The sequence below is a fragment of the Talpa europaea genome, assembly GCF_964194135.1.
Source record: "Talpa europaea genome assembly, chromosome: 9".
Taxonomy (NCBI): Eukaryota; Metazoa; Chordata; class Mammalia; order Eulipotyphla; family Talpidae; genus Talpa; species Talpa europaea.
Window position 1 is genome coordinate 19,940,051 of NC_140076.1, and position 13,193 is coordinate 19,953,243.

At 48.0% G+C, this 13,193-nt stretch overlaps 1 protein-coding gene across 1 annotated transcript in view; it reads right to left on the reverse strand.

Annotated features, from left to right (window-relative positions):
• The window catches only part of CSMD2 (CUB and Sushi multiple domains 2), a gene marked incomplete at both ends in the record, with an annotated part of 507,564 nt that overhangs the window by 328,189 nt on the left and 166,182 nt on the right, over positions 1–13,193 (reverse strand).

Genomic DNA, 13,193 nt, shown 5'->3' on the forward strand with positions numbered 1-13,193 from the left:
GGCTTGGGATGCATCCTAGCCTGACAATTTACTGTCTGGGGGACCTTGAGCAGGTCTCTCAACCTCTCTATGCCTCAGTCCTTATCTCTAAGATGAAGATCACAACAGAACATCCCTGTCACATGGTGGTGTTGTGATAATTGAACGAGCATACAAAGGGCTTAGGATAGAGCCTGGCACACAGTAAGTACAGCACAAGCAAATCTAAGCTACCGCTCTAGTGGGACATGTGCATGTTTAAAATGTTAAGTGTTATGGTCAGACAGACACCAGGCAGGAAACCAAACCCAATCTGCAGCAGTCAGAGATGAATTCCTGGAGGAGGTGAAATCAATGCCAAGCCCTGACAGATGTAAGAATCAGGTAAGCCAAAGAGTTGACCAGGAAGAGGAAATAACATGTGCAAAGGCCCTGTGGCCAGAGATCACCTAGGAACTAATGGTGCCTGGAGTGAGAGGAATGACAAGGAAGGGCGATGAGGAATAAATATGAAGAAGTAGAAATGGCTACCCTGGATGCTAGAGAGCTTCCCAGGCCTTTGCAGTTCTCACTCCTGCCATGATACTGTCTTCTAAGACTCACTCTGCCAATACTGATGAACTCAGAATCTGCAGAAAGAAGGCTTTCCCTTCCTCACCTCGCTTCCTTTTCCAGGAAATAGCTTGGTATGGAGGGAAATGGCAAGTTTTGGAACCAGCTTGATGTGGGTCTGAAATCAGGTGCTGTCATTGTCTTACTGTGTGGCCTTGAGTCATGTGACCTTCCTGAACTTTAGTTTCCTTAACTGAGAAGGTCAATACCTAGCGGTTGAGAGCGTCACTCATCATAATGGACACATCTGTGACACAGCAGGTGTTCAAAAAATAACAGATGCCATCATTCCACTGGGCCCGAGGGCTATGAACACAAGGGTCTGGTTTGGTCCATGAGTATATGCTGAGAGCCTAATATAGTGCCTGGAACTTTTAGGGACATAGTTTTGTGCTCATGAAGTAGTTGCTTGGGGAGAATTATTCACGTATTAATTTCTTCATGAAAAAGAAATATATCGTGGGTCTCCTGTGCTGGGAATACAGCCATGAACTACTCAAAGCAGGTCCCTACCCTCAAGAGACGTTGAGAGAGTTACTTTCAGGACTGCAAAACTCTTCTCCATTCATTCTCTACCTCTGGCAAATGAGATGACTGACATCCCACAGAGGGCCTGTTTAAGCGGGACCCACACCAGCAACTTAGTACTGGACATACAGGTTTTGCCTTTTCTCATGACCTGCTCTGGACATGAATTATGTCCACCCATCACTAGACACACCCCAGGGAAGTCACTTTAATCTCTTGGGTCTGGCCCTGATTTCAGACTCCACACTTCGCAGCAAACGCCACGGAAGGGCCCCAACGCGGGGTATGGAGTAGGTGCTCATTAAACCCGATCTCCTTTCCTTCATGTGCACTTGCCCCAGCAGCCAGAGGGGAACTTTGGCCTATTCCTTAGGGTATAGCTGCGTTCCTCCAATCCTTCATCTTTGTGTGGTGCATGCTCCCTGTGTGTGCCTGTGTCCAGGGTGCACCGTTTTATAAGGACATCAGACATACTGAACCAGGACACACCCTGAAAGGACTTACTATCATCACCCTGTCCGTTAGCCCAGGTTAGCATTTCCCATGATCTTGCTGCTGGCTTTTTAGCATTCCCATGGTCCCACGCAGCTGGCTTCCTGGGTGTTTCCCATGATCCTGCACTGCTGGCTTCCAGCAGAGGCAATCACAGTGACGTGTGTGCTTGTGAGTGTTGGGGGTGGGAAGGGCGGGTCAGGTAAACACTTGAAGAAGAAAACAAGCTAAGGTAAGGGGAGGGAACCAAGCAGGGGAAGTGGGCTGAGAACTGGTGTAAAACTAACGTTTCATTTTCCGCAACTAGATGCAAAGACCCAATTTAATTAAATTACTAATGTCAAATTTTTAATGAACCTGCTTCTGCTTTGGGCTTTTTTCCTTCAAAATTAATGACTGGAACGTCACTATAAATAAAAGTCGATTCTTTTTAAAAGTCACTCTCAGATGCTCACTGCTCTTTACTTAATGAGCTGCTCACAATCAGACCACTCTGACCTGGCACCTACACTGGGATTTGGGGGTGATAAATAAGGGCTCATATCCAACCCCCCCTCCTTTTTCATCTTGAGCTCTGCTCCTGAGAGACCAAACAGTGAATGGAGAGAGGGTAGATGTTGGTTTCAGACAGACGTAAATTCAAATCTCAGCTCATCTGCCTCTAGCTGAGTGATCTTAAGTCATAAACCTGAATTCTCTGGACTTCAATTCTTCATCTGAAAATGAGGATCCTTTTTTTCCCCTTGGTGGAGGATGGGGGAACGTATATGTTTGCTGTGGCTGCTGTAACAAAGTAACACAGACTGGGTAGCTTAAAACAAAGATACTTATTATCTTACAGGTCTGGAGACTAGAAATTCAAACTCTTTCAGGAGGGTCAGGATTCCTCTAAAACTTGAGGGCACCTTTCTTTGTCTTTTCCTCACTTCTGGAGGTTTCTAGTAACCTCTGGCATTCCTTAGGGTATAGCTGCGTTCCTCCAATCCTTCATCCTTGTATGGTGCATGCTCCCTGTGTGTGCCTGTGTCCCAAGTGCACCGTTTTATAAGGACATCAGACCTACTGAACCAGGACACACCCTTAAAGTCTCATTCGAATGTTGTCATATTCAAAGATCCTATTTCCAAATAAGGTCACATTCACATGGTACTGGGAGTTAGGATTTCAATCTATCTTTTTGGGGACATGATTCAATTCAATGGCTTTTTGTGCAGATTAAATAAAATTAGCATCATCAGGGCCATTATGGCAGGCCTGACGTTTTGGGGCCTGAGCTACACATTTTTTTAATCCTCAGGACAATACTCTGGGGTACCTATTATTGTTTTATAGGTGAAAAAAGTGGTGGTGCAGAGAGCTTAAGAGACATGCCCAAGGTCATATTGCTAGAAAATGGCAGAGTTAGGCTGTGAATCTAGGTCTTTCTGGCTCCTATGTTCAGGCATTCCTAGTTAGAATGAGATTGCTAGGGCTTTTGGCAAAGAGAGAACACTCAGTGCCTGCACACAGTAGGTGCTCAATAAGCAAGAGTGAGTTGCCTTCTTCCTTTCATCACTGTTGGCACTGCAACACAAAGAAGGCTGATTACCTGATTGTCCAGCTTTAATAGTCTGTTTTATTTTTCCTATCTGTTTGCCAATCTGTACTTTTTAATAATGTCAAGGGCAACATTTAAAGTGCGGTTTTTTGTAATGTGTCTGATGCTCAACCCGCTGGACAGACACAGGAGATGGGAGATAAGCCACAAAGCGAAGCCTTCCTAAGGCACAGTGTTCTTTGATTTTTTTTATTTTACCCGTGTATTTGGCATAGACATTATAACCCTTCATGCTCTCCTGTCTATAAAACTTCCCTTTGATTGCTTACAAAATGAAGAGTGGGGTATTTACATCCAACGCAGCCCAGAACAATATTATTAAAGCTGTGCCTGACATTGAACAATTCCATTGTAGATTAGCTGTGGGGAATTTTGTCCCTTCTACAAAGCCTGGCTCTTGCCAATCAACATAATATTCTCGGTGATTGTATGACAATGAATCTCCTCTGTGGTTGGAGTGCAGCAAAAGCTACATCATGCCTTTTTTTATTTTTAATTTGAGACTTTAGTCTCCATGTTATAATGAAGAGCATTTATGCTCTCTGGACAAGCACCCTCCATATGTTTTGATTTCTTGACTTCCATCGAGTCACCTGTTTCATCTCCATGTCCATAGAGTTGAGGCAAGGTGACAGGATGGCTGGGCTGGAGGACGTAGGGAGGGAGAAAGATTTGTTTCCACAATCATCCGCAGAGAAAGAGAGATGAGGCAGCCCAGCTTTCTTTGCAAGTGTGCGTGTGTTTGCATGAGTGTCATTGAGGGAAGGGATAAAAATCACTATCTTTTGTCTATCGACTCTGTGCTAGATCTTTCTGCATCACGTTATCTTAGCTAATCGTGATTAACTCTTTACGCTAGTTGTCTGGCCTTGTAAACATAATTTATTGTACGCCATTTGCCATCTTCAGTGTCAAGGGCTTTGTAGCTATTTCCATCCCCACAGAGTTGTGTCTCCATTTCCTCTCCTACCATCTGATGTAGTCTATATTTACACATCCATGTGTTCCTTGTTTGTCTCACCCTACAACAAGGTAAGCTCCAGGCCCACAGACATTTTTTTCAATTCAATATCCCAATCCCTAGAACAACGCCTCATGTGCATTGAATACTTCCATAAAGGTTTATTCAACGACTTAGTGATCTTACTTAACCCTCCCAACAATCTATTAAAAGAGGTACCATTATTATCACCTACTGAGAGAAACATGATTGCCAGAGATGTTGGGGCATGCATTCAAAGGCCACACAGTCAACAGGGGATTAGATCTGTGCTTGGCTGCTGATTCCATGTATTCTCTGCCTGCAGTAAGCTGTGCTTGCACTGACCATTCCATATAGAGTCCATGGTCATGGTCATTGGCATACCTTGAAACACCCTCATTTAAATTTGCACTCACACTCATTTTCCTTGGATGACAAGGGGTGATAACCAAGTCAATCCCTAGCCTGATTCTGTATATTTCCAATTACCTGTCAATCAAACAATGGTAAGGGGGTACTAGGGTCACCCACAAAGTCACTGGGCCCTGTCCTGCTGGGCTCTCTCCCTGACCAGAGTCGGGGACATCCTTTCCACCATAGCCTATACTCTTGGCTCATGTTTGTGATTTTGAAACCTTCCACACTAGTGTCCCAGGCAGCGTTTTATATAGATACTGATGTCTAGGCCTGCCCTAAACTTACTGAATCAGAATTTCAGAGGTAGAACCTTTAGGTGACCGCAAAGCAACTCACCATAATCTATTCATGTGAGTTATTCTATTAGTTCAGCTGAACAGTATCTCTGAGCGATAAACTGTTCAATCTCCAGGGTCGTCCTTGTTGCCGGGCTTTGACTTCTGGGAGCAGCCAGCCTGGCTTCTCCCCTGTCTCCATAAATGTCTTCCCTGTCCTCCATAAATCGCACTTGCTATATATCCTTTCTGCTTATTTGAAGGCCCACATCATCTCTCCCCTGGACTTCTGCACCCAGCTCTGATCTCCCTGCCCTTGGCCATTCCCCTCCAATGCACTGCCCCACTGAGACCAGACCAAGCATTCTAGACCAAATTCACCATGGGCCTTCCCTGTTCATTCCATCAGACACACATGTGCCAAAAGTGGATTTCCCACCACTGAGCTGCACTGGCAAATGCAGGCACTCTGGCCTTTTCCGTAATCCATGCAACAATAAATAACAATTTGAATGACTTACAAAAAAAAAAAAAAAGGAAAGAAAAGAAAAAGAAAAGTTTGACAACCTTCCCATTGGCTGTCAGAATAAATCAAACCTTAGGCTCACACAGACCCGTTATTCTGTGATCTGATCCCTATTGGCATTTCCTGCCTTATCTCCTTCTCCTCCAATCTTGTCCTCTCCACTGCTGCTATTCTAAACCCCAAGTATACCTTGCTCTTCTCTCAAATCCTCCATCTGGCAAACTCCTCTCAGCCTTCAAGGCCACACTTAAGTGTCACTTCCTCTTGACACCTTTGATGTACATACTGTAAAATCCCTTAACTATACATCTGATAGAATATAAATTTGGGTAGAATGTCATTGGCAACTAACTCCCAGAGCCTGAGAATCCGTGACCCATTAGCCAGGCTGGCTCAGGTCATTTTGTTAATTGAACAATCTCACAAGGCTTTGTTTTACATGATTGCATTCTTTGGACCCCACTTACAGAGTTATGTCGGGAAAAATCTTGCTCTTCAATTCGTGCACTTGTCATGCAACATGGAAACTCATTCATCCATTAATTTACAACACTCTGGCTTCCATACAAGAACTGAGCCTGCTTGTACTTGTTTGCTTAGGTGTCCATTTCATCTCTGGACTCCCCAGAGGGGTAGGGATGACGTTGTATTCTTTAACTATCTAGTGTTGATTCATTCCTAGCATGGAGAGAGAGCCCTGTTGGAATATTTTGAATGAATAAAATAAAAATAAGCATGTGTAATATTAATCATCAATAAGCTAGTACAGGGTTGGCAAACTTTTTCTGTCAAGGACCAGATAGCACATATTTTTGGCCATGTAGGCCAGGCCATATGGCCTCTGTTTCCATGACACAACTTTCCCGCTGTTGTACAAAAGCAGCTCAAGACAATACATATTTCAATAAAGCTTTACTCATAAAACAGGCAGCTGGCCCGTGGGCCACAGTTTGGCAACCCTGAACCAGTGTATGCTCAGCTATGAACTTATCTCAGGTACACAGTTTAGATCTCAGGAACCTCCCCTTGTCCCATAATAGAGAAGTAAACCTGAGAAAAGATCCATTTGGCAGGGAGTCAAGGGTGCAAAGGGGCTGTTAGGGGAGTGGGCTGCCCAGGGGAAGGTCCTGGGCAGATGGTAACTGGCAGGAAAGGGAACAAGGAGAAGACAGGTCAGTGGTACATAAGGACCGAGAGCAAAATCAAATTTTCTTTCCCTTGCAATTTGGCCCTGGGAGAGGTGGCATTGTGCTGGGTGCAGGCAAAGGTGTGCATTATTTAGTTTCTGCTTTTTCCCATTAAAATTGGATTTATTTTAGTCCTCATAGCTACTCTTTATTTATGAAGCCCATTTTACCAAAATGAGCTGAATTTTGTGAGCTGCAGGGTCACAGAGCTGCTAGTGATCATAGTGACAGTCACTCTCTGGATGTTTGCTCTGAGCCACCCACCTGCTCAGTACTCTATCTGTAGTCTTCTATTTCACCCTACCCTGAGAGAGGCCTGTGATTGTCCTCTTTATACGAGAGGAGTGAGCAACAGCAGAGCCAACTCTGGCCCAGGGTCACACTGGGGCTTCAGGGATTGACACCTGAGGCACTAGACCTCAGCGCCTATGTCCTTGTGGGGTCTAAAGCTACTGGTGACCCCTAAGGGATGCAGTGCTGAGACAAGAAAGAACATCCCAATCTGTTCACAGGCCTGTCCTCCGACCCGGGCCGGGCCAATCAGTTTTTTAGCCATGACCTTGATGTTTTCCTTGTCTCAGCACTGCATGACTTAGGGGTCTCCAAAACAAAACCTCGTTGGTTTTGCTGCTTTCCCAGCAGGGAGATCCTGCACAGGATTTCTCCCTGCCAGGCCTGGAACCTGCCCCACTTGCCCCAAGTAGATTCCTCCTGGGCCCCTGTCCCCCGCACCCCAACTTGCTGGCGGCCATGAGTATGGGATCCTCCTTGATGCTTCCTCACTGCAAGCCCGAGGCCTCCACTCTTTCTCCTGCCATTTTTTAGAAGCAACACCAGGAGGTAGCACTTAGGCCCCAGAAGAGAGTTGCCAGTGAAAATACAGGGCGCTTAGAGAAATCTAAATTCCAGAGAAATGCAAATACGTTTTTAGTAGAAGTACATCTTGTGCAATATTGGGGATCTACTTACACTAAAAATAGCTTATTATTCAAATTTAACTGGGCATCTTGCATGTTAACTGCCAATTTTGGCAACCCTACCTCCAAGGATAGTCTCCTCAGCTCCTTGAAGAGCTGGGGATTTCTCTGGGGAAAAGCAGGGAAGGAAAGGACAGAACTAGCCCTGCTTTTAGGGAAGTGATATGGGACCAGAAGAGAGGCTGCAGAAGGCAAAATTCAGAGCAAGTTGTGGGGTACAGCGGGACTCCAGGGGAGCAGTAGGCTGTGCTGCCGCCCTCTCCATCCCCCAGTCACTGTCTCAGGGAAGCTCTGTGTGTACTTCAGCACCATCAAGTCCCTCCTGTTTCAGGAGACTGTGGGCTTGCCCCTCTCCCATGACAGCTTTAGGCCAGCACAGGTTTCTGTGACTCAGTCTCTGCAGACCTCTGCTGCCCCCAAGCCCCACTGCTCCCCACTTAGCCCTGCACACCCACCCCCAAGCACAGGATTCTCCAACTTGTTTCAACTGAGCAATGCACAGGAATCCATGATTCCCTCTGGGGAAACACGGCAGGTTTCTGTCAGTGTTAAGCTTAGAATAGCTAAACATGCAATTCTGAGCTAAATTTGATTAATTGCAGAAAGGGGTCTGGAAATATTTCTTGAATAATGTTCCATACAATGCTGGCTGAGAAATAAATTACAGGAGAAAAACATTCAGTGGGTCAAGTAACTCTGGAAAATACTGCAGAAATTCCCTTCTCTTGATGAAATCAATGCTCACAAGTTTATCTGGGAGATTCTACAGGAGGAAAACCTGTTTAACCTTGCTTAGTCCAGAAACTCTAAAAAAATGTGACTATAGAGACTCTCTTTCCCCTTTTTTTCTTTCTCAGAAACACCTATGAACTTCTGAATTATTCTGTGGAACATATTTTGGGAACAGCTGGATTCTAGCTTAAGATTAACCCAAGTTTCTTTGTTTTCTTTATCAATGATCCTCATAGTAAAACAACAGAAGCAATAATGCTTGGCATTTACACAGAATTTTCCAGACTAACATGCATTTTATTATCTGCCAACAAGGTCCCCCTTTGGCACATCCAGACTATGTTTTACTGGGGCTGGGAGGGCCCATGGGTCAGTGGATTTGGGGAATGGCATCAATTCTTACCAAAGAGATAAACTTATCACTTCCATCTGGATGCAGCCTGTTATGGAAGGGCAAAGGCTAGGCTTTTTCTTTCTACCTGGTCACGCTCATAGCAGAGTATGTTTGTCATTTGATGGGAGCAGAATGACCTCTAGGCCTAGCGGGCTGGCTCCCCAGGGTCTGTGACCAGCGCCAGCCATGTTTGGCCCTTAGCCCTGCCCAGCTGTAGACAGGAAGGCAATCCTAAACCAATACTGGCACCGAAGCTGGCAGAGGAGGAGGTTCTGACCTGGCAGGTCAGGGCCCTACCATGAGGCTGGACTCCCTGAGTGAGAATGCCCAGCAGACTGCCCCACCTTCAGCTGCAGAACTGGTCTTGCTTTCCCTTCAACCTCCACCAGGCTTTGCAGCCTCCTCCCAAGGCTGGGTCTCAGTCCTGATCCTGTGGGCTAGCATGGAAGTGCTGCCTTTGGGCACCAGTAACATGTGGGATGTCCTGGGTGATACCCCACTTGCCAGCTCCAGTCTGTGGACCCCCAAGCCCAGAGCACCTATTTCCTCTACTTGGTTTCCTGTCCAGGGCTGGGAGCCCCAGCTGACCTCACAGCCTCGCTCTTCGTAAGGCAAGAGACCGTTTAAACTGTATCCCGCTGAGAAGCACATTGTTCCAAGACTCTGGACTCCCTGGCTGCTGTCTCGTTAAAAATTACAGGAGCAGAGAGAAGAGGGGTGAGGCTTCTAACCATCCTCATCTACCTACGTCTCATACCTTCTGCAAAGGGTGGTGGATGCCGCGACCACAAAAGACTTGATTGAAAGCACACCCGAGTCCCAGAGGATGTCTGTGAACCTCCTCGCTTTCTTCCTCATCACCAGCAGCACCGCTTACTGGCCACTGCTATGGACTAAACTTGCATTAAATCCTGTTGCATTTAATCCTCATAATAGCACCGTGAGGTGGGTTCTGTCCTCATTTGACACGTGAGGAAACTGAGGTCCAGAGGGGGTGAGGAAGTCCCATCCACATGACAGGGAACCAGGGAGCTGGGAGGATCCCCCCCTGCCAGCCCGACTGCTACAGCATCTTTCTCAGCTGCCGCATTACACCCAGAGGCAGGGAGGGGGTCGGCAAGGCACAGGCTGTCTCAGTGGCTTTGAAGTTTCTTGGAGGCTCTCTCTCCCATAGGTCCCCCCAACTGAGCCAAAGCTGGTAAACATTTTGCAGTGCGAGAACCAGGAGCAGTGGGGAGGGAAGGCCTCCTCTTGCCTATCCGTTTTTACTCATCTCAGAACCCAAAGCCTGCTCCAAAGCCTTTGCAGGGGTCTCGGGCAGGTGGGGACCATTCATCCAGGCCCTCCAGGGGTCACAGATGCAGGAAGCTCCTCACCTGGGGGACCCTGCAGTCTCTCACATTCAATATGTACAAATGCATCCATTCAAATACTCTCCCTCAAACACACGCTCGCACAATCTCATGCACAAATAGGCATGTGCAACGTCAGGCATATCCAGGCTCATCTGTACAAAGCACTCTCACATGACAACAGGCACTACTCGTTCTCCCACACAAGCAAACAACCCATGCATCAAGATAACGACCTGCTTTGGGATTAGCCTCTGATGGGCTCATTACCCTTTCTCATAGATGTCTCCTCTACAGCCAGAGCGCCCTTCGGAAGCCAGTCTCTGCCCGCCGCACTGATGGGTCTGCCTTGTGTTTGAGTTCTTGTCATCTGAGGCACAGCACTGATGTGGGGGTGGGGGTGGCGGAGGCAGGGAGCAGGAGAGAAGAAGCTGATCTGACTCTACAGATGCTTCCAGCAGTCTCTGACTCGGACTGTGACCTGTGTGTGGCAGGGATTGCTGGGCCCAGAGGCACAGAGGTTTGGAGAACCCTCCTTGCAGCGGGTTAGCAGTTACTGTACAGCAGGCAGCCTGGCACAATGGTTAGGATGGTGGTCTTGGGAGCCGGATGGCCAAGTTCAAGTCCCAATTCTGTTACTTAATGAGCAAAGGACTTCACCCTCCTGTGTCTCAGTTTCCTCACCAGTAAAATGGAGAGTAACTACACCCAGCTCAGACAGCTGTTGAGAGGACAGAGCAAGACAAACCTGGCACATAGTAAATACTCAATCCAAGTCCCTGGGAGAAGATGCCAGGGCAGAACTGAAATGAGAAGCTGGAGATCGTAGCTGGAGAGAGCAGATGGGGCCTGCACTGGAACGTGGGAAGCCAAGCTGGCTCTGCCAGGCAGGTGGCATCCTTGGAGCCACACCATCTTACCCAGCCAGGCAGAGGGTTGCTGCTTCCATCTGGAAGACCCTCCCTTGACCTGGCAGGAGTCACTTGTGAATTATCCCACCAGCTCCGGGCCCAGCTGGTGTCTGACACTGGCCAGAACTTGGTCCTCCCAGGCCCTGCCCTCAGCTGTCACGGACCACCAGCCGGTGGCACAGAGCCTCAGGAACAACAGGTAGGAATGATTCGGAGAAGTTTCCTGGAAGAGGCATGCCGTATGGTTTTGGCATGGTAGGGAGAACATTCTGGGTAGAGGAGCTGGCATGTGCCCAGGAACACGCAGCCCCATTTGGTTTCCTGTTCCTCTCCCCAGGCTCTTGGCCCAGTGTTACCAATTACTGAATTCATCTGCAGGCAGAGCCCCAACCCAGAACTTCCTTCTGACTGCAGACCCCAAGTCTCAATACCTCTGGCTTCTCCACTTGCCTGTCTTACAGACACCACCAGTGAACCAGTGGCCTGTGGTCAGTGTCCAAAACGCTGAATCTGCTGTCCCCTGGGCTTTTGAGCCTAGAACTGGCTCCCCTAGTCCTTCCAGACACCCAAGCTGAAACCTCATCCCTCCCAGTCAGTCCCTTGAGTTGGTTTTCATCTCTACTACCTGTCCCTTCTTCCAGGCCCCCTGCCAAAGCCCCAGGGTGGCCCCACCCATGCTACTTCTCTTCAAGGACTCAGGCAGCCTCCTCCTCCTGGTTTCCCCTTTAAACTTGCAGCAATCCAACTCATTTTATGAACTGCTAATCAGACCATGTTGCTTCCTATGCAAGCCCAAGGGCGGTTCTCACACCCACAGGTGGCCCCCACACTTCCCACAATGCCATCCAGGGTCCTCAGAGAGCTGGCCCTGCACCTGTCTCCTACCCAAGCCCTCATGTCTCCCCTCATGCCCAACATTCAGCACCACTGAACTTCTATCACCCCCAGCACAATGCATTTGTATATGTGTGTACCTACTTAGATAGATGCCAAGAGGAGCTGCTGGGGAGGCCCCAACAGGAAAGGCCATGAGAACAGGGGCAGCGGGTACAAACAGGAAGGGTAGGCCAAGGGGTTCCAGGAGGACGAAAGTGTGGTGGACAGTGTGTGAGGGCCACTGAGCACTCTAGCCAGAGAGGAACAGAGTGACCAAGTTTGGTGGCTCCTCTAGAGCCACTGGTATTAAATGGGAAAGTAAACCACTGGTATTAAAAGAGTCAGACCTGATAAGGATGACGACAGGGTAGATGTCTATAGCAGTATAAGTGACCCTTAAGTACATCAAGCTCCTTTCTCTCCAGGACCTTTGCAAAATTTCCCTGGCCCAGAGATGCTCTGACCTCACCTATATGCATGGTTCAGATGTCACCCCCTCACTTCATCTGACCTCACTTATTCTCACCACCCTTTACGTCGCCTTCAGATCACGGACGACAGCTGCCATCATTTCATGTCCTCGGAACTGTTTTGGTTGCTGTTTATCTCCCTTTCCACTAGTGTGTGACTCCATGAGAACAGAGTCAGCTGGAGGTCTGTCGCCCTGTGCTCCAGCACACAGCATGGTCAGTACAGCAGACACTCAATCCTGGGCAGAGTGAATGAGACATGAGCGATGGGTGGATAAATGAGTGGGTGGGGGTGACCTCAGTGCACTGTGCTTTCTGTGAGGCTGCCAGTGTATACTCCTCATTGAACTCACTTCGGTGGCATCTGTCCCTTCGACATTTCCCAAGTCAGTAGGCATTTGTCAAATGGCTGCATGTGGCAAAATAAATTAGCTGTGTGCCAAAAGCTAGCATGCATCCTTCTTTGGGCACACAGCTGGGTGGCATCCCCATGCATTCTTTTTTTTTTTTTTTTTAAGATTTATTTATTTATTTATACAAGCACTGGGTATAGTCAGAAGTGCGGGAGGGTGAGAGGATTCACCAGAGCCAGAGCAGGGAGCAGAACAGACAGACTGATGAAATACACTGCTGAGGGGAGCAGTGGGAGCCAGAGGAGAGGTCCATCGCACCATGTGGGACCCTCGCCCGGTGGCCGGGGATCGAACCGGCACTGCAGAGGCTGCAGCAGGCAGCTTCGCAGCCCAGCGCTCAACCGCTGCGCCACCAGGGAGGCCCATCCCCATGCATTCTTGCAGCTCTGTTCTCTCCAGTGAAATGTGGGCAAAGTTGATCGCTGCCACTTCCAGCTTGGCCAATAACCACCTCCTTGCAGCATCTTCCAAAT